We start from the raw sequence: 20,155 nt of genomic DNA on the forward strand, positions 1-20,155 counted from the left end.
ATATAAGCACTGTTGTTCGCCCTCCTGATGACTTATGTGCCTTTAACATAATCTTGTGACACAGAGATACATACATCTCCATGAATGTATCACCAGTTACTGGTGGTTGGACGGATTATGGCTGGTTGGAAACTTTTTTTGAAAAAATAAAAATAAAAAAAATCACCCAACCTTAATACAAAATGTTTCTCTGTGTGTGTTTCTGTGTGTTCTCATTATATAATAAAAAAAAATCAATATAATGTAACAGATTTCAGAATACTTGCCAATTCTGTACTTGTAAAATTTTTCAAATAATTCCTACAGCCAAGTAGAGTAATTGGAGATTAGTAAGTTTATAGGTGATATACTTTATATTAAAATGAGTCATTGCAGCAATAATATAAGCTGCACAGTTTTGACATTGGAATAATGGCTGAGGGGCTCCATAGGGTCAATGCCACCATTAGAGAAAAGAAGGCCTTCACCTTCATTACATGGCAATAAATCAGCCCATTAGCTATTAAGCATTAAGAGATTGATTCAGGCTAAACTTTTGCCCTGCATGGGGCCTCCTTAATGACAAGCAGGGAGATTAAACAATGAACATTTGCATTTCATGTAAAGCGCATTCAGACTAGGAAAGGAAAGCGGGAAAGGTTATGGTGTCTAATTATGAATGGTTAATTTGACCTGAATAAATTGGAATACGGCTCCTCTGGTTTACTGAAAACTGCCGGGGCTATAAATCACTCTAATGAGAGCAGGCTGACGTCGGCAAACACATTAGTCATTATTAGAATGTGAAATCCAGGACATGAAGAGGGCTCAGACATCGTCGATGCCGGGGTCAGTTCTGTAGACCCCATTTACCGAACTAACAAACAATCGCTGCCCTCAATCTCTGTCTGTTCCAGGAATGCATCTTCCTCTAAGTCATTTATTAGAATTAAACCACAAACAATAAAACTAAGAAAAAAGAAGAGGTCAGGGTGAAATGTGGGCACCAGAGCAAGTCTTTAACTGGTACAGTGGTTCCCAAGATCTTTCAGGCCCAGAACCACCAAATCACATTGATCTGATTGATTTGAACTCACTCCAATAAATATCACAGAAAAGATTAATAAGAATTTGACCAAGATACTGTACATGCAATAGATACCAGTTTTAGTAGCACCTCGAAAGTAATCCTGAAGACCACCTTCCAAACACATTATAGCAAAGAAACCATGCTAAACAAGGAAAAAACCTCACTAAAATCACAATATCAACTATAAAAATATTTAATCACACCACAAAAATATAGTTAAAAATCTTTTTAGCGATTCCATTTTCTTCAACGCACCTCATTTTGCTTAACAAAAATGTTTTGCAAATTTGCAAAGATTGGAACAAACTACCTTTCAACATTTAAAAAGTGTACAGGATCTTATGGTGCAATATCTTTTGTTTAATATAAAGATGAAAAATCCCCTGTATTATAACCATGAGAAACCTGGGGTTGGGGGAAATCACAAAAGTCAAATGGAGCAGTTTTGTCATGAAAATTATGCATGAGGATCAAAGATGAAAGGTAAATATCCTGCCTTCAATGGCATATTTACCCATTTTAATGGATAAAAATCCTTAAACATTTGCTGATGTGGATATGACGTGGCAAATGTGTTAATTTAAATTCAGTTTAAACCGTATGTCGACGTTTACAGCTCATCATTTACTGATGCATTGCTTTCAGGTTACCGTTTAACAGGTATGGTTTCTGTCTGATGGTGTTTAATTGTTGCCTTAGTATTTTATCTTCTTTAAATAGCTACCATCCCATTTGCTAGTTTTTCATTATGTTTACTGACCAACTGCAAGCTTTTCTACATTATGTTAAGCTAAAACGCTTGAGAGTTAATCTAGGTTGTTAGCTAGCTATTTCAACTGTTAGCCTAAAATGTCAATGTTTAAAAAAAAAAAAAAAAGTAACCCAAGTGCAGCTAGCCATCAACTGCTGGCCATACTTTAAAATATAACTATAACAATTTAAGCTATCCATTTTATTTATTGATTTTGCTAAAACATATTTATCCATCTTGTTAGGTAAAAAGAAAAAAAGAACAAACTGCTAGCCATAATTAACTATTAGCTAAGATGATTATGATGATGATGGTAGCCAATTCAACTTTGGACATTATACTAGCTAGGAATGTCCTATGTTAACCATATTTTTTACTATAAATTTCAGTCTTCTTGTTTTATAATTTTAGCTATTTTACCCATTGATGGACTAAATTAGCTACCAATCTGGTTGATTATTGATCCTCTAGCTCAGCGGTCCCCAACCTTTTTAGCGCCACGGACCGGTTTATGCCCGACAATATTTTCACAAACCGGCCTTTAAGGTGTCGTGGATAAATACAACAAAATAAAACTAGTACCGGTACCGAAAAAAAGAAGATTTATTCATAACACACGTGAAAAGACCCAGGAAAACCGAGTTAATGATAAAAACGATAACAAAATAACGCAGAAAACCGATAAAAACCCTGAAAACCAGCCCGGTACCAAACGACTCAAGGACCGGTACCGGTCCGAGGCCCGGGGGTTGGGGACCGCTGCTCTAGCTAACAATTAACATTGCTCTTTTACCAAAATTCTAAAAAAAAGTTAAAAATGTGACAAATTTTTTTCTCATCTGTTACATATATGAATTCATTCATTTTGACTCTTATTTGGAAACCTTTTCTACATTACTTGTAGCTATTCGGCAACCTGTTTAAAAAAAGTTTTAAGAGACCCCCTTAGAGTAAGAAGAAAAAACAAAGACTAAAAAGCTGAAGCATCTGTAATCCTGATCAATAACCCAGATTTGTTGAATATTTTGAGGGGTTCAGAAACGCCAGCTGTATAAAATAACCAACACATCCATAACACAGTTCATCATCCCTTCCTGTATATGTTGTGTTGGTAGAAGCTGGGGGGATTTTCAATTCAATTAACCTCAAATTAGAGTGAATCCAATGTGTCATCCAAATCTCATCTTTCCAAGGTGCTGGATTACTTCCCAGAAGTCTTGGCAGAGCACCAAAGAACCAAGCTGCTAATTTATTCCTCCAAAATATTCGGCTGCTTCTGTGAACTCTATCACACATCCTCTCTTTGAGCCAAAGCTGAAAACATCTGAAGCAGCTTCTTTTTTTATGACTGTTGCAAAAAAAAAAAAAAAAGAAGGATGCTGACGGAAAGTCCGTGATGACATAAGCCAGTCTGAGGGATTTTTTTCCCCTTCTTTTTCAAGAACACTCCCCCTCATCTTCCCCAGTCACACAAAATATACACTGCTTAAATATCTACTGAGCCAACGATAAGAGATGTATTACAGATGTGCACTTTGCTGTCACATCATAAAATGATGAAAGCAATATTTTGATAAGCAAGGAGAGGACGGACAATTTCATGTTTCTGCCTTCAAGCGCTGTCAAACATTTAGAGCACAGGCACACAAGCTCCTGCTTCACAGCAAACACTACCGCCTCTATGGGGCTGCCTCAGTTCTCCTGCATATTTCAATTCTTTGGTTTTTCCATGTTTCTTCCATTTCCCTTAAATAGGACACTAGAAGTAAGATGTGGTTTATACATGCATGCCCATGTACATGGAAAATGTTGCCTTAAAAGAAGGATACTAGATCCAAGCCCGGCATGAGGTAATTACACTTGGAGACTTCGTTTAGTACAGAAAATGACCTTATTGCCACTTAATCAGTAACCTCCTAGAAAATACTTTGTCGTATTGCCCTCTGTGACTCAGTTCCACCCATTGCTCTAATTCGTTTTTAAAACACCAAGATAGCCCAGATGTTCACCTTGAAGCCTGAAGAAGGGACTTCACTAATGGTTGATACCACTTTGGCTTTATTACAGCTAATGGTTGGTTTTCTCTTTTATTTGGATTTTATATCGGTGGACCGCATTTAGAGTGTAGTTATTTCAGACCCACTCTAAATAATATCCTTCACAGTCAAACATATTTCTTCATCCAACCAACAAGCAAGCTCAGAATCTGGATTTAAAGAGACTAAAGGCTAAAAGTTCATCCGTGCTTTCCTGTTGTTTTCTAGGTAATAGGTGGTAATGTTTCAAGGACAATTTCCTGTCTCTGTATTCTTTTTTTTTTTTATTAAAGAAAATTTGTTCTTGCATTCCATTTCTTCTGGTCTACGAGTGAAATTGACCAAGCCTGCAAAAAATTCAGTCAGTGCGTCTAAGAGGGAATCCATTAAAAGCGAGGCATTAGCAGAGAGCATGCTCTTCTGATCAGGTCAGTCTGCCCTGATTCAGACCATGTTTTGCTTTTCTATCCACAGAAACAGCAGAAAGGAGCCAAAGGGCAAAACTGGTTAAAAAATAGTTTCCATGTTGGCCCAGAAGGAATCGCAAATGCTTCACATATTGATTCGCTGAATTTATCAATTTCTCCAACTAGCTACAAGCAAAAATCAAACGTTGTATAATTCAAACCAAGCTCATATTATTAGGGTGTGAAGAGCTTTCTGGGAAGATTGGACCAGTGAGAAAGAAACATACATACATTGATGCGTTTGACTGTTTTCCATGTTTACTCTGAAATAGACCAACTCTCTAAATGCTTACACATTGCGCTTAAAGCTGTAGAAGTAGTCTGCAAAAAACAAACACAAATGTAAACAATAAAAAAAGATGAAACTGGGCAGAAGTGGGAGCATTTGATATGAGAGAGGAAGGCAGTGGCAGCAACAGCTACAAAGACAGAGTCACTGCTAACGTGGCAGCACTGATGCTGTGCTCACTCTAAATCTCCAAACCTCATCCTGTCAAGCAGCCCCGTACTGCTGCTGTCGACTGCTATAAAAATATCCCTGTGGGGATTGTTAGTCCTTGAGAGTCATTTCCACGGTCTGAACAGACTGCCGGCTTGGACCTGAGAATTTAAGTTTTGTCACAGATACCATCATCCAGGTTCTGTTGACAACGGAATAGCAAAACATTTTTATTGAAAATATAAGCTTTTGGTTCCCAATGTGATTTTTTTAAGCAATTAAACTCAGTAGTGCAGAAAAAGTCAAGCAGCAGAAACAGTCTGAACATGACGGCTCGACTACATTTAGCTTTTTCATAACCCAACCTTTGTTTCAGGCCCAGCGAAGAAGAATTCAGAAGGGAAACAAATGCTTTTTTCCTTTGGCATAGGCAATATTTTTCATGCTATCAATTCTCAAAACTATGCTTCAGTTCTTTAGTCTTTGTATGATTTGCTTTATTATTTGTTAAGCAACAACAGCCATCAAACTGCTCACTTTGTATTCTTCTACGTACCGTTTAGGAAAAAAGGAAAGAAATGGCAAAGCGTGATGGCACGCTGGATGTCATTTTTCAATAACACTTACCGTGTGTGCTTAAACACCTTCAGTCCAACAGATGTACATGATGCAAACTAGAACACAAACACTTCTCTTTTGAGTGTCAACGGAGAGGTTTTAGATACTCATTGGTTTGGTTTGTGATTTTAAGCCTTCCTTAATTGTCTGTTTTGAAGAAGTGTTGTGTGGGATTAAAGATACGTCAGCTGCCCCCTGTTGTCACATAATTTGACTGTCTAGTTCTTGATCTGCCAAAAAAAATATTTATAGTTATAATCTTGTTTCTCTTGTCTCTTCTTTAATTCCCACCTAGTAGTTGCTTCCTGTTATAAAAGGATTGAACTCCCCCCTCCCCGCCTCCAACCAGGCGAACATGCCGAAAACACCAAACCTAGGAGGTGTCCAGGAGATCAGAAGCAAACTTAACGGGATTCTTCCAATGTGGAAGGACCAGCTCAAATCTGAGTCCCTCACAAATATCCAAGTTCCTCACCCTCGCTGAAACCATATACCCTTTACAGCAGGAGTGTCCAACTCCAGGCCTCAAGGGCCGGTGTCCTGCAGGTTTTCGATGTGTCCTTGATCCACAGCTGATTTAAATGGCTAAATGACCTCCTCAACATGTCTTGAAGTTCTCCAGAGGCCTGTTATATCTGTGATATCTAAAACCTGCAAGACATCAGCCCTTGGGGCCTGGAGTTGGACACCCCTGCTTCAGAGGGAAGCAGTTCTACTGCTCATCTTATTCTGTTAGTCACTTCCCTAAGTTTGCAGTCAGGTTAGTAACATAAAGCGGACAGTAAACAATAGCTCTGCCATGAAGAAAACAGAGGGAACATTTGCTGTAGCAAGGAGGGATCACGTGACTTGGTGTGCATTAAAGGTAAGTTCTATTTATCATGACAGTCTCAGACTGCAGCAAGTGTTACACCAATATGCATGGGAGTAGGGATGGGTATCGAAAACCGGTTCTTGTTGAGAAACCGTTCCCACTGTTGGAATTGTTTGCCATTTTTGCAAACGATTCCCTTATCGATTCCAGTCGCCCCGAATGACGTCACCACGTTGCGGAGCGTCATTTACCTGGCAGGAAACACGGCGGCTCAAAGGCTCAAAAGTTTGGTTATACTTTACGAGAATGGATGACAACAGGGCAACTTGCAATACTTGCAAAGTAGATATTTCATTTAAGGGAGGAAACACTACGAATATGCAAAAGCATTTGCTCACAAAACACATGATGACCTTAAATGAATGTCGTGTTTTTAATTCCGCTCCAGACTCGTGAATCTCAGCCCAGCAGCAGCGGTAACGTTTGCACGTCCTCTCCCGTTAATGCGGCAGGTAAATAATCAACTAACAGTGCATATTATGTTAGCGCGATCTGCCTTATTACAAACCTGCCGTTACTGTGCATTTAGGTGACCATGATGAGACAGACAGAGTCTGGCTCAGATGCTGGCAGTTCTCGCTGCAGTCTACCGGTAGCGTCTCCTTTCAGGCCGGGATAGACGAATGTCACCGAGCAGCGACTCAGTTTGTGGTAAAAGCCTTGCACCCATTTGCCACAGCAGATGATTTTCGGTAAGTGAATGTGTTTAATTGTAGGCAGGGACATTACTGGATATTCTTGTGTAATTGCTACAGAATAATTAGTTATACTTTGTTATTGCTACAGAAGAATATTTATTTTGTTATTTTACATTTACAATTTTTTTCCTGGGGACCCTGTGACACCCCATTGAAGAGCCGTAGGCTGTGGATCTCTTAAGATCTCACTGTTGGGTTTGTAAGGCCATGTTACTCCTAAATTTCTATCTCGTTCAAAGAGAAGATATAAAACAAAGTTCTAAGCTAATCAACCTTAGTGTTCTCCTTTTTTAAAAGAATCGATAAAGAATCGAATCGTTAAACAGAATCGAAAATGGAATCGGAATCGTGAAAATCTTATCAATACCCATCCCTACATGGGAGGTAATAAAACACGTCTCAGATTTGGTGAAAAGCTGAACATTCAGCGAGCGTACAGCCACTAATTGTTCCAGGTGCTTACTTTGGAGTTTCTTCCTTCTCCAAATTGCACAGCAGACAAATGTGCTCTGTTCTCCAGAGAAGGCCATTAAAGCACAGTAACAGCTCTCCAAACTATCCCCTGTATTATTGACCATTTTTCATATCATTGCACATTTCTCTCCCCTGTTCCTCCCCTCCTCTTCTGTTTTGTGCTCAACTGTTAACCTATATGGATAATTATTTTGATATTAAGATTGTCTCCTTTAAACTGGCAGAGTGCCAGGCATTTGCACTAATATACATGCAAATGATCCCTTGCACAGCAGTGCTATTCTCAATTAAAATTTTAATAAGACATAACTGGAGGAAACGACCCCCCCCCCCCCCCAAAAAAAAGAAGAAAGAAACATGCAAAATATTTCACTTTTGTGCAGTGGTGTCCATCCTGTAAGTCACAGCTGGGTACAGAAGACTGGACACGTTTTGAATCGAAATCTTTTGTGGCAAGAATCTTTGGAAGACAAAGATCTTTATGTGCCGCTCGCTCTCTCGCTCAATTTTTCACTTTTCTCCAACATATCTGGATGCTTACAGGTGCTAATGAAGTCTGCCTCCCCAGAGAACAGCTCTCATCTCTAAAGCATACGCCAATTAAAAAGGCAAACACTTGATAAAACATGATATCATGCTCCACTACTGCGCACAGCCTCTCGTGTAAAAAAAAAAAGAAATACACAAAGCACCGCCTTTTACCCCCTGGCCCTCAAAACAGCTTTATTAGAGAAGCAACATTAGCTCCCCCAAATTAAACATGACATGACAGGTGAGCAATGCAGACAAGAACACTGAGAACGACTGGGGTCACCTTCTCAGAAGCACATGCTGTACACCATTCATATGGATTTTAAACTATAGTCTCCATTCCTTGAGGCTGCTGCCTGCAGCTCTTCTTTGCACTGGCTGAAACAATAGTGACCACAGAGAGGTAACGTGCCCATCGTAAAGAGTCAGGAGACTGAAAGAGACTGGTGGCATAGCTTCCAGTTCTGTAGGGTTAGCAGCCAGGAGACGTTTGCCTGTGTCCCACTGGACCTTCATGTTTTAAAACATTATTTAGCACTTTTTCATTCACTGTTTATTTATTTAAGTTGTTTTTCTCCAAGTTTAGGAACCGTGAACTACTTGGCTGTGGTTAAGAAAAGATTTGTAGCCTAGGCTGAAATAAACTCCTTACCAGCAATTATCTGCATCGGGGGAAAAAAAGATGAGCTGTGAGTGGCAGTCGCATCTTAATAATGCCATAACTGGGTACGGCAAAGGACATCTTGTAGACATGCCAGTGGCTTTGACAGCATTACTTTATGGGAATATGAATTGCCTGGAGTTTCTACTGATTAAGAATACAGCTGGTCTGCTAGATGATGAGAAAAGCTGTAATAAAGACAGTTTTGGTCAACAACTATCACTAATTTATTAAAACAAAACAAACATTGTGCATTTAATCTACCATCAAATGTGTGTTCTTACATGGGATTTACGTGATTTATAATTAAAATTCAAGTGAAAAACAAAGACAAAGATCATAGAGGTTTATGAAGCTCTATTTTGCACATTATCAATGAATACAAAATTTACACCAAGTCTCTTTTATAACTGTTCAAAGTCACTTGAGGATTTAGACGCAGGCCACCTACAGACTCATTTTTGGAGTCTGTGAACAGCTTTAACAATAAGACACTGCTGAGTCCTCTGACAGGACAGAGGTGGCCTTCTGCACTCCTAAAGCTGCTCCATATCATATCTTCTATGATTATTTCACAATGAACTTTCACATAATATAAAAATGTCATCGTAATTGCAATAATATTGCTATAGCAACACCATGCCTTTCCTGGTGCGCACAACAATAAGACCAGGCCGGGCATATCAGAGCCACAGACCGATAGCGATTTAGTGCCAGGAGAGCGAGTTACTTTAACAACCTCCAACAAAACAGTACTTGTGATCCTCTAAAAGTGGAAACAAACTTTTTGACTACTTGAGGAACTTTTGCAACCCAAATCTAAAATGACTCCATCAGTCGTTGGAGCACTCAGTAGATGCGCTCCATATGACATGAGAGGTGGATGGAAATGACTGACGTAAAGGAGGGCGTTAAAGCAAATGGTTAAAAAGCTCAAACCAAGATGCAACATCCCAGCTTCTCACCCCAACCGGTTGCAGCAGATGGCCCCGCCCCTCCCTGAGCCTGGTTCTGCTGGAGGTTTCTTCCTGTTAAAAGGGAGTTTTTCCTTCCCACTGTCGCCAAAGTGCTGCTCATAGGGGGTCATATGATTGTTGGGTTTTTCTCTGTATCTATGAAGCGCCTTGAGGCGACTTTTGTTGTGATTTGGTGCTATATAAATAAAATTGAATTGAATTGAATAAAAAATGTTTCTGTTTTATTATGTGACAGTTATGGATAAACTTGTGTTAAGCAGTTATTTTACAGTTTGTGCTTACATTTGATTTCTGCTGCTTCACCATTAATCAGAATACTTTATTAATCCCGAAGGAAATTAGGGTTACAGCAAGCAGCACGCTAATGGCGCATGATTACATTATAATGCTGCTGGTGCATCTTGTTTCAATAGATTCTCATTTCAAATTCGGAAGAATGTGATCAGTGACAGTAGCTCACTGGAAAAAAATGGAAAATGCCTTTACTTAATGCATCTACTTACGTTGCTGTCTGCATGCTGTGAGCATCAATAAAACGCTGTTCAGCTTTTTATGTCATTTCAGAAATTTTGTTAGTGTAAATTCTCAAAATTCTGTGATATTAATTTTAGGGCTATTTTGCCCACCCCTACTGGATTCTTTCTCTAGTAACTCTGTAACCACAGCATCACATAATGGAGTGTGTACCTGCTCGCCTACATGGTCAGACATGCAGATGACAGATGGCGAGCAGAAAAATCCATGGAGAAACTAGCCCATTAGCTGAGCTAACCTTGAAAGTACTGGGGAGGTTGGGAAGCTGGAGCAAGCCAACAGTCCCCTGCAGGGAGAGCGAGAGCCGAACATCCTCCCTGCACGGGCTGTGGAAATTCAATTACAGCCTAATGAAGAGTGAGCTGACCTCCCCGCACCGCCACCCCTCCTCCTTCATCCCTCTCTCCTCTCACCAAGCTGAAGCTCATCATTTACTGTAGCTGGGCAGGTTGGCAGGTCTAACTGGTTTCACTGAGACCGCAGGCATCTTTGTCCACAGAATATCCGTGTCTCCTGACATTACACTGTTTGTGTACAATGGATTCCTGCCCTATTGTGTTATTTCTGTCCTTCTAAATCCTTCTCTTTTTGCCATCTGTTTTCTTTGTCCTTTACTAAGTTGAGGGCTAACAGGCTACTCAATTTTGTCACAGAAGCTCTCAGCGCTAGCCCGCTAATACTGATACAGAACGAATAACCTCCTGTCCAATCAATCTTTTTTTTTTTCCCCTCACATCCTGGTCTTTGTTTTGATTTTTGTTTCTATTCTTCCCCTATTTGTTGAAAGGTAACAAGGAAGTATTTACAGAAATAACAGGCTACTTTTAAAGTTCTTCAGGTATCACAAATGAAATAAATGATGAATACTGGCTATTGTATTGCATTCACTAATGTCAGTGTGCCAATTAGGGCTGCCACAAACGATTATTTTGATAGTCGACTAGTCACCGATTATTTTTGCGATTAGTCGACTAATCAGATCATCATCCACTGGACGTAAAACGTACAGCTTATTGCACCAGCAGCATCTGCTCTTATATAACTATCATTAGCTTACAGCTTTAAGTGTTTAAGGTATGTGCTAACTAAAAATAAAGAGAAGATGATAGTTTATTAAATTTTAATGAAGTTTGCAGATTGTTTCGGTGAAGTTTAATAAACTCCTTGCTATCTAAAATATAACGGGACACCGGAGTAAATTAAGCATCTCACACTCCTGATAATCAGTTGTCTGCTTGACGTTTATTCAGCTGTGTAAAAACTATAACTTTAATCTCAGCCAAAACAATTTACTCAGGAACAAATAAAACACTGAAAAAAGCCAAACAATGACCTGAGTAGCGAAAGACGGCGGTGGGTTTGAAAACGATTTGCCGGTGTTCTCACAGCTCTAGTGAGCCTAGCCCCCGGCTAGCTATCGAGCTAGCGGGTAACAGACGTCTCCGAAAACGTCGGAGCGCTTTTGAAAATATGTGGTGTCTTGATAAACTGAGCAGATATTTGAGGTTTACACAGCTACATTCTGAAAATATGTTAAACGTTTATTTTGTGACCCAGAAAGAATAATAAGAGTAATATTAAAACTAACTAGCTGCCGCCATTGTTGGAAACTGAGCTGGGCTGCGCTATGAATTCTGGGACACAGCTTCTTCTTCTTCTTCGGGGTTTAACGGCAGCTGGCATCCTTGTACATGCAGTGCTGCCATCTTCTGTTTCAGTCCGTTATTACACTCTTAAATCCTACTACTTATTCCTGCGTCTTTCAGGATCTTACAAAGTTTCAAACGACGGGTCGACTATTAAATTAGTCGTCGACGATTTTGATAGTCGACGTAATCGTGACTAGTCGACTAATCGTGGCAGCCCTAGTGCCAATAATAGTCAGCAGGGTTATGTCGATACCTATATTTGTACATCAATTGGCTCATTATTTTGGTCAGTAATTGGAGCAATCATTTCCTAGTTTCTTCGAGCCAATTATCTTTATCACAAAATATCAGAATGTGGAAACTGTGCCATTCTCATTTACTCACCTGCATATTTGTAAAACTACCAATGACTAAATATAAAGCAAATCCTGTGCTCTGCTATTCTGTGTTAAAATGTCAAAAAACAGGAATGAAAAACACATCTGAAAAGCCAGTTTCAACAAACGCAGAGTTTAAGGAGTTACTAAAGCATACAGTAGGAAACGACAACAGGCAGCTTTTCAGCAAGCACTGAAGAAGCCAAAGAAAACGTCCAGAGACGACTCCCAGCCTGTGAAAATAACAAACTCTTCCCCAATACACTGACCAGCTGTTGTCAGTTGGAGATAATATGAGTTTTTGTGCTCTCATCAATGTAGTAGAACCCAGGCATGAGATGCACCACATCGTAGTAACTGTAAAAAGAAAGCTCCAAGACTTTTGCAGGACTCGTCAACCTTTATTAATGATATATAGAGTAGCTGTGTCGGCCCAATGTTGCTCTCAACTGTGCAGTGATTTGGTGGCAATTATGCTCTGCAGAGAGAGCAGTTCAACATGCAAAGCAGCTCTGGAGCTTTTGAAGCTAGGTTAAGGAGAGAGGTGAGCAGCAGTGTGGCTTCATGCTGAGAAAGAGCACTACAGATGTGATGTTTGCTTTGAGAGTGCTGATGTGATGCAGAGCAGGTCAGAAGGCGCTACTGCTGAGTCTCTGTGGATCTAGAGAAGTGTGTGACGGTGATACGGGACATGTATGAGGACAGTGAGGCAGCGGTGAGGTATGCGTTAGGAGTGACAGATTGAATCGAGCTGGGGGGTGGGACTCCAGCAGAGTTGGGCTCCGAGCCCCTTTTTGTTTGCAGTGTGATGGACAGGTTGACAGACGAGGTCAGGGAGGAGTCTCGATGGACTGTGATGTTTGCAGAAGACATTTTGATCTGTAGTGAGAGCTGGGAACAGTTGGACGAGAACCTGCAGAGGTGGAGGTATGCACCGGAGAGAAGAGGAATAAAACTTAAAGCAACACAGAATGCGTGTTGATTACAGGAGGACAGATGTAACGGTGCAATAAGGAGTAGAGGTAGTAAAAGTAGAGGAGTGGGAGATGAGTGACAGCTCAGGTTATGGAGTTATGAGAAAAAGTAAGAGAGGCAAAGCTAACATGGTCTGGACATGTGCAGACAGTGGATAGACTGGAAAGGACACTTGAAACACCAGGTAAGAGAAAAAGAAACCACCGAAGACTCTTGAGTGTCGGTAAGGGGCCATACAGAGGGCTGGTGTAACAAAGGTGGATGTTAGGAATAGGGTGAGGGAGCCACATGATGTGGAGACTCCTCACAGTAAGAAGAAGATGGTAGCCAAACAGTAAGATGTGTTTAATGATATGCTTTAGATGTGTGTTTCATCCAGTTCACAAAACAATAGCAAGAACACCAAAACCAATACTGAAGGTGGACTTTCTAGCCTGCTCAATAAAGAGGAAAACAGATTATAGTTGGACATTTTGGAAATTTCTCTTTCTCTAACCCTCCTAAGACAATATTTACATGCAGCACAACCAACCTATTGAAAGATCCCTGCAACACTTGACCCAGTAGAACAGCACATACTTCATGCTATAGTCTCTTATAAGCACAAGTAGGTTCTCATTGGTAAAACTGACATTGTATAATCAAGTACTCATTCAGTGCTTAGAATAACCAAGTACCCCAAAGTAACTAAGTGGTTTATCCGCAGCCCTGCTTCACACTACACATTTCTGGCTCTTTGTTGTCTGGGGAGTGTTCAAAGGTTCCCATCAGCAGCACAAACTGTCAGGGTTCAATAAAAATCTAATCAAATATACAGGAATGAAATAATTTCACTGCATTTTTTAATCTATGTTCCTGTGATGAATCCTGTCAGATAATATGCTCGACTTCCAGCGACTTAAAAAAGCTGCAGTGATTCTCCCAGTAATGTTCTATAAAACTAAGAGTATACCATCTATCTAAAAAGACGGCAGGTATTAAATCAGGAAATAAAAAGACACAAAATTGGTTGATTCAAACTATCCACTCAAATGGAAATGCCATTATGAAATTCTAGGACTTATTGACACCAATGACTCAAAGCATTTACTAAGGCAGAGGAACAGTTCATGCATTTAAATGATTGACAGTAACCAGAGTTCCACCGAAAAGGTTTCGTTTTCTTGCCTTTAAGGGTGCGAGGAAAAAGGAATGTGTATGATGACTATAATAACTGTAACCCCCAAAAGAGAGGGACTATTTCCCCAAATTTAAAGTTCTCAACCGATATTGCAGTGTCAGTAAAGTACTCTGATCAAAGTGGCCAATGTTTGCCAGGCACTAGCATTTAATTGCTCCCTTTTCAGGTCCTGATGTTCTCAGATGTCCTTGCAAATATAAAGTCAACACTGATCTCACACTAAAAAGTGGAGAAAATAATAATAATTATGCATACTGAAAAAAGGCCTCTTCTATACATATTTCTCTTAAACCTCTGTTCTAATTATCCATTGTATTCATTCAAATGTGAAGGTGCCTTTTAACGTCCAATCTATCATAGGTCAACCATCAGGTGTGCCAGAGACGACCTAATGTCCAAGGTATTCACTAATATGGTCTGATGAAAGTCATAAATTGCTTCATTCTTTTACAAAGCACCAAGCTCACATCTCTGACATTGTCATTCCCATTAACTCTCACCCATCTTATCCTCTTTGAATGTTGTTTCACGCCTCTTGATTGTCTCACTCGGTGAGTAAATGTATTTCCCATGCCCATTTATCACCTGCCTCTACACAGCACTTTCATTTTCCTGCCAAAACACGATAACTATCATTTAGGACGTGTCATGCCATCTCAAATTGCTGGCAACAAATTGCCTACCGAGGATATAGAACTAATTACATGTTTGGAAACAATTAGAGCCGTTCGCTAAACATTTGAGAATACAATCAGTGTCAAGTTTAATACTTTCGTTCTACCATTCCTCCCTTCATTAAAATTCAGTGTTATCAAATGTTATGTTTGTTTTTCAGACAGTTGTCTAATTGATCCCATCAGGCAGTGAAGGGAGTAATCCAACTATCAATCTCAAGTCAGTGACAGGCTTCCAGTGAATACTGCAGTGTGGCTCGGTGGTCCTGCTGAGCGGCACCGTCACTTGTCACAGAACACAGTTAACAGTGATGGATACATCTGGACTCACATGGTGCCTGGTGTAATGAAACTGTGCTACGACGATGTCTGAGCACAATAATATGCCAGAGATAAGACGCCAAAGAGAAAGAATGGAGCTGCAAAATCAAAATCCTTTGGGTTTTTCTTTTTTTATCTTTAACAACACAGCACAAAAAAAAAAAATCTTTTATTATTTTCTAAATTTAGTTTTTCATTAAGAGGAAAAAAACATTAAAGTGATAACTGACAACTTTTAGAGCTGACAAATCCGACATTAACGACTCATTCGAACCAGAGATAAGGCTGCTGAAGTGCCAACCACCGTTTCATGGTTCAATCATTGTAGAGTAAAACAGGACAGGGAAGGGAAAAAGAAAGAGAAAGAAAATGTCGGTGGCTGCTTGGTTGTTTTATTGCATTTGCAGTCATGATTACCAACTGGTCGACAGTTAAGGGTGCAACACCCTCAACATTCGACAACCACTTTCAATTGCAAGGTGGACGGAAATCTGTCACCAAACAGTCGCGGTGTAATGTCAGACAGACTGATAAAGGATTGCAAATAAGTGTCGTCCAATGTATAAAAACAAGCAGACTCCCAACATCTTGTAGTCAATCTGAGAGAATCTTTGCAGATCTCTTTGCACTAGGGCAGCGGTCCCCAACCCCCGGGCAGTCGTTTGGTACCGGGCTGCCAGAGTTGAGGCTCCGGGGTGAAATTTATGGTTTTCAGGATTTTTAGCGTTAACTTGGTTTCCCTGGGTCTTTTCCCGTGTTGTACTTGTGATTCTTATTTTGAAAGAAATATTTACGTGTTACCATAGCGATCAGAGAGCATTAAGGGGCAGAGGGGAGGATGTTACTCTCAGTGTTGTTGGCGCATTTCAGGAGGACGCTGATAATAAAGTTACACAATTACACATGAATTTGCGTTTATTATTATATTTACAAAACACCATTGTTTTTGTCTTGGTCGTATCATTTTATTTTGTAGTATTTATCCGTGAAACCTTAAAGGCCGGTCCGTGAAAATAATGTCTGACATTAAACTGGTCCGTGGCACAAAAAATGTTGGGGACGGTTGTACTAGGGGACCCAAGTCAGCTAGTAGCTAACAGTTGTGTTCAGGTCATGTTCTTATGTCAGAGCAAGGCTGACAACTGCCTACGTCATTTGGCGGTTAAACTGCTTGACTTCCATGTACATTTTTGCCAATTTATCAGTTAAAGACAAAGACCTGATCTTAGATTCAAAGCAATAATTTCAAGGTCAATGACATCGCTGCAGAGAGTTTGGTGGCGCTACAGTCTTCAGCCACTGTTTTCTCTAGTGTAGCAGCTGTGATTGTTAAAAGTGCAAAGTTGAAATACTGACATGTTTGGAGGTGTTATTGGTTCTAATGGATAAAGTACTTAGAAATAGCTGCACTGAGATTTTTCAAAGGATCCTCAACAATGACCTCTATACTTTTCTTTCCTAATAAAGAATTGGGAAAAAAACCCAAACATGTCTTTGTATGCCATTGAACGCTCCATTATGCTCACCAACTAGTTACAAACTTTGTCTGCCATCATTCTCACTTTGTTCAAAGCTTAGTAGAAGCAATGGGCGTGAAACAAAGTAAAATGAAGGGCAAGCAAACAGCTGGAAAACCAACTCTTTCAGGGAACCTGCAGGATCAGGTGAGAATGTACTGTGGGTTAATCACTTTATGCAATGCCAATCAAATTACCTGCAGTAATATCTTCTATTATAGGAAAAGAAATGTTGATTAGTGCAAATTTAAGGATAAGGGGAGCCTATGTCATGGTGTTTTTAATCATTTACTATACGTACACAGTAGATAAGGTAATCCTATTTTCTTTATCTGATAATGATTTAGGTTATTACCAAATAAAAGTGCTTTATGTTTTCTTTTAATGATAAAGTGTGCGTGGTACTCTGCTGAGTAATCAACCTCAGGCATGCCATGACAGATCTTATGATGAGATTCCCTCTCATCTACAGAAGGAAAAAGAAAGGGGGCTGATTTTGGACCAGAAGCAGAATTCTTTCTTTCAGTCGTAGGCTTTAATCAAAACCCAGCAGGTGCTGAGGGTACATCATATCATTTTCTGCTGAGACCATTGTAGGAGGGGAAATTGGTCCCTCTTGCTTTTCTATGATGAATTTCTTACTTTATGACTGTTGAATGTCAGTGGCACGAAAAAAACAAAGGTTAGAGAAAAAAAAAAAGAGCAACACTTGTTCTTTGATTGAAATACAATGAAAACTGATATTTACTGCCAATCATTTTCTAATGATTAAAGTTTTTCCATGTCGGCAGCAAAAGAGATTAGAAGAGAGCAGAAGTGAGGGTTAGTAACGTCGCAGCCAACAATCCCAGCAGCCAATCAGGCTCAAGGCTCTACCAGAGTCAGATTTAGGAGTTTTGTTGATCTGATGCCTGGAAGAGAAGGAGATCACTCCCACAGATCCCACATATCACAGTCCGAAAAAAGACGAGAAGAAGAAACAAGCAGAAAACATTACGATGACAACTCAGGATCATTTTAAGACTCACACCAATGCATCACCGTGCCCAGTTTTATATTCGTTTAGCTTCTCACAGGCGTGCACGGCACTGAGTGTACACATCTGATGATTAACAGTGGTGGTAATTTAGAAAAGATCCACCAATCCACTCTGTCAGATCAATGTATATTGACTGAGACCTTAACCAGCAAGCTGTGTGTTGATTAGATGCCTGATCTGCACTAAACTCAGCTTTGCTCTTCACCTAATGTAATTTGCTGTACTGAGCTAATGTTGATACATAAAGCTATTCATGCTCACATGTATCTTACTGCAAAAAAAGCCGTGACAGTGTGTAAATTAACACGATGCAGTGATTTATAGGTTTCATTTACCCATATTTCATTTACATAAGAAAACCTGGTTTAAACTGGGAAAAAATGACCACTTTGGAATTTGATGGCTGTCAATTTGAAACCGTTGCATAAAAAAAATGAATTAAAAATAAAATTTTATGATTTTATATATCATGACTTTTCATGAAATGTGTTCATGAAAAGAAGGAAGAAGAGAGAAGAAGAACAATGGAAGAGAAGGTGGCGGCAAAGATGGACGAGGAAGACAGAAGGATGGAGAAAGGAATGGAAGGAGGGAAGGAAGGCAGGAAAAAAGGAAAGAACATTTTATCCTAAATTTGAAAAATTATTGTGAAACAGCAGCTGAAGGCAACAGTAAAAAACATATATATACAGCAATTAAAATATTCCAAAAAACGTGATTATAATCTACTTGTTAACAAAATACTCCAAGATTTTACTGCAACACAGCAGACTTGATACAAAGACATTTATTTCCATTTAGCTCACAAAGGGAATCTGTTTCAAGAAGTCATTTGAAAAGGGAGACTGCTCAGAACTGCTGTTACTACATTACTGACAACATCGAGCAATTAGACAGGAAACATGTTGGTTCAGATCTAAAAAGGAACTACTCTCTGACTGTCAGGTTTGTGTGTTCCAATAAGATCCATTACACAGTTTGCCCATTGGCGGGTTTTGTTCTTTGTCTGCAACTGCAAAATGTCACAGCCGCGAGGTAAAAGACCACAAGAAAACTAATTTCAAAAAAATGGAAATAAAAAGGACAACAATGCATTAATGTGAGATGACAAATGAACGACGATGGAAAGTTTTGCAACAGTCAGGGCAAATAAAACAAGGAAGCAAGAGTCAACAGAAATAACCAAGAACTGAAATATGAAGAAAGTCAGATAAATGATATTAAACCACTAAAAAATGTAAACCCACCACACTGAAATGGATTCAAAGCCACATAATGCAGTCATAGCTTCAGCTAAATTTGTGCATTTAACTTCATTTAAAGAAGAGCGTAGTTGCCTATACTGAGCTTTGTAGGTGTGTTCCCATATAGTCCTGATCTAAAGTTTAAACCCACTTGAAAAAGGGCACCAAGAAAAAAAAAATTCTTTGCATGGTTGGATCTTAACAAGGTTCCAAAGTAGAGCTTCAACATGCAACAAGAAGAAGTGGGACTGAGACAAAGCATTTTTTGAGCATGCAATTTACTGAAAACAACACTTAAAATGAAACAAGCAGTTTCACAGCTGATCAAAAGTTTAAGACCACATGCCTTTAAAAGGCCAAATCTGTGCAAAAATGTGTCATTTTCTTCTGACTTCAGAGCATGTTGATCCTTTTTCTGAGCAAGAATCCTGACATTCCTTCACTGTCCAAATGTGTTTAACTTGTTTTTGGCAGCAATAAACATGACAGTTTACTTATTTTAATTTAAGACATGTTTTATTTTAATTAAGTTTAAAACTTCTTTATTTAATGTAAAATTATATTTTGTTTTAATTTACTTTCAAATTCTTCAGCTGCTGAAGGGGCTGCATAGTTTTCACAAATTGCATAGTTCAGAATAGCTATAATTGTACCAGATGGTTGCATTCAGTTAAGTTGGACTAGACTGTAATACAAACAATAAAACTGACTGAAATGAGAGAAAGACTGAGTGTGAGACTTTGTTATTAGATAAAATGAATATTGATAAAGTTTACCTTTATGTACAGAATCTGAATATTGCAAAATATAAAAAAAAAATTGCAATAATATCGTATTGTGCATTAAGTATTGTGATAATATCGTATTGTGGGATGTATGGTGATTCCCACCTCTAATGGTTATGGAACAAAAAAGGTCAAGTGGAAGACCCCAAAAAATTTAACCAGCACTGCACTGATGGTTCCAATTGGCCGTCCGTCAAGACACTAGACGATCGTTGACCCAAACTAAGGGTGTTACTGGTGTCGACTGCAGACCCATAACCATCAG

General features: G+C 39.3%; 1 protein-coding gene across 1 annotated transcript in view; it reads right to left on the minus strand.

The window, feature by feature from the left end:
• The window catches only part of LOC102785365 (polypeptide N-acetylgalactosaminyltransferase 10-like), a 133,574-nt gene that overhangs the window by 53,038 nt on the left and 60,381 nt on the right, over window positions 1-20,155 (minus strand). The window lies entirely within an intron of this gene.

The sequence above is a fragment of the Neolamprologus brichardi genome, chromosome 10 (assembly GCF_056152115.1).
Source record: "Neolamprologus brichardi isolate AB-2024 chromosome 10, ASM5615211v1, whole genome shotgun sequence".
Taxonomy (NCBI): Eukaryota; Metazoa; Chordata; class Actinopteri; order Cichliformes; family Cichlidae; genus Neolamprologus; species Neolamprologus brichardi.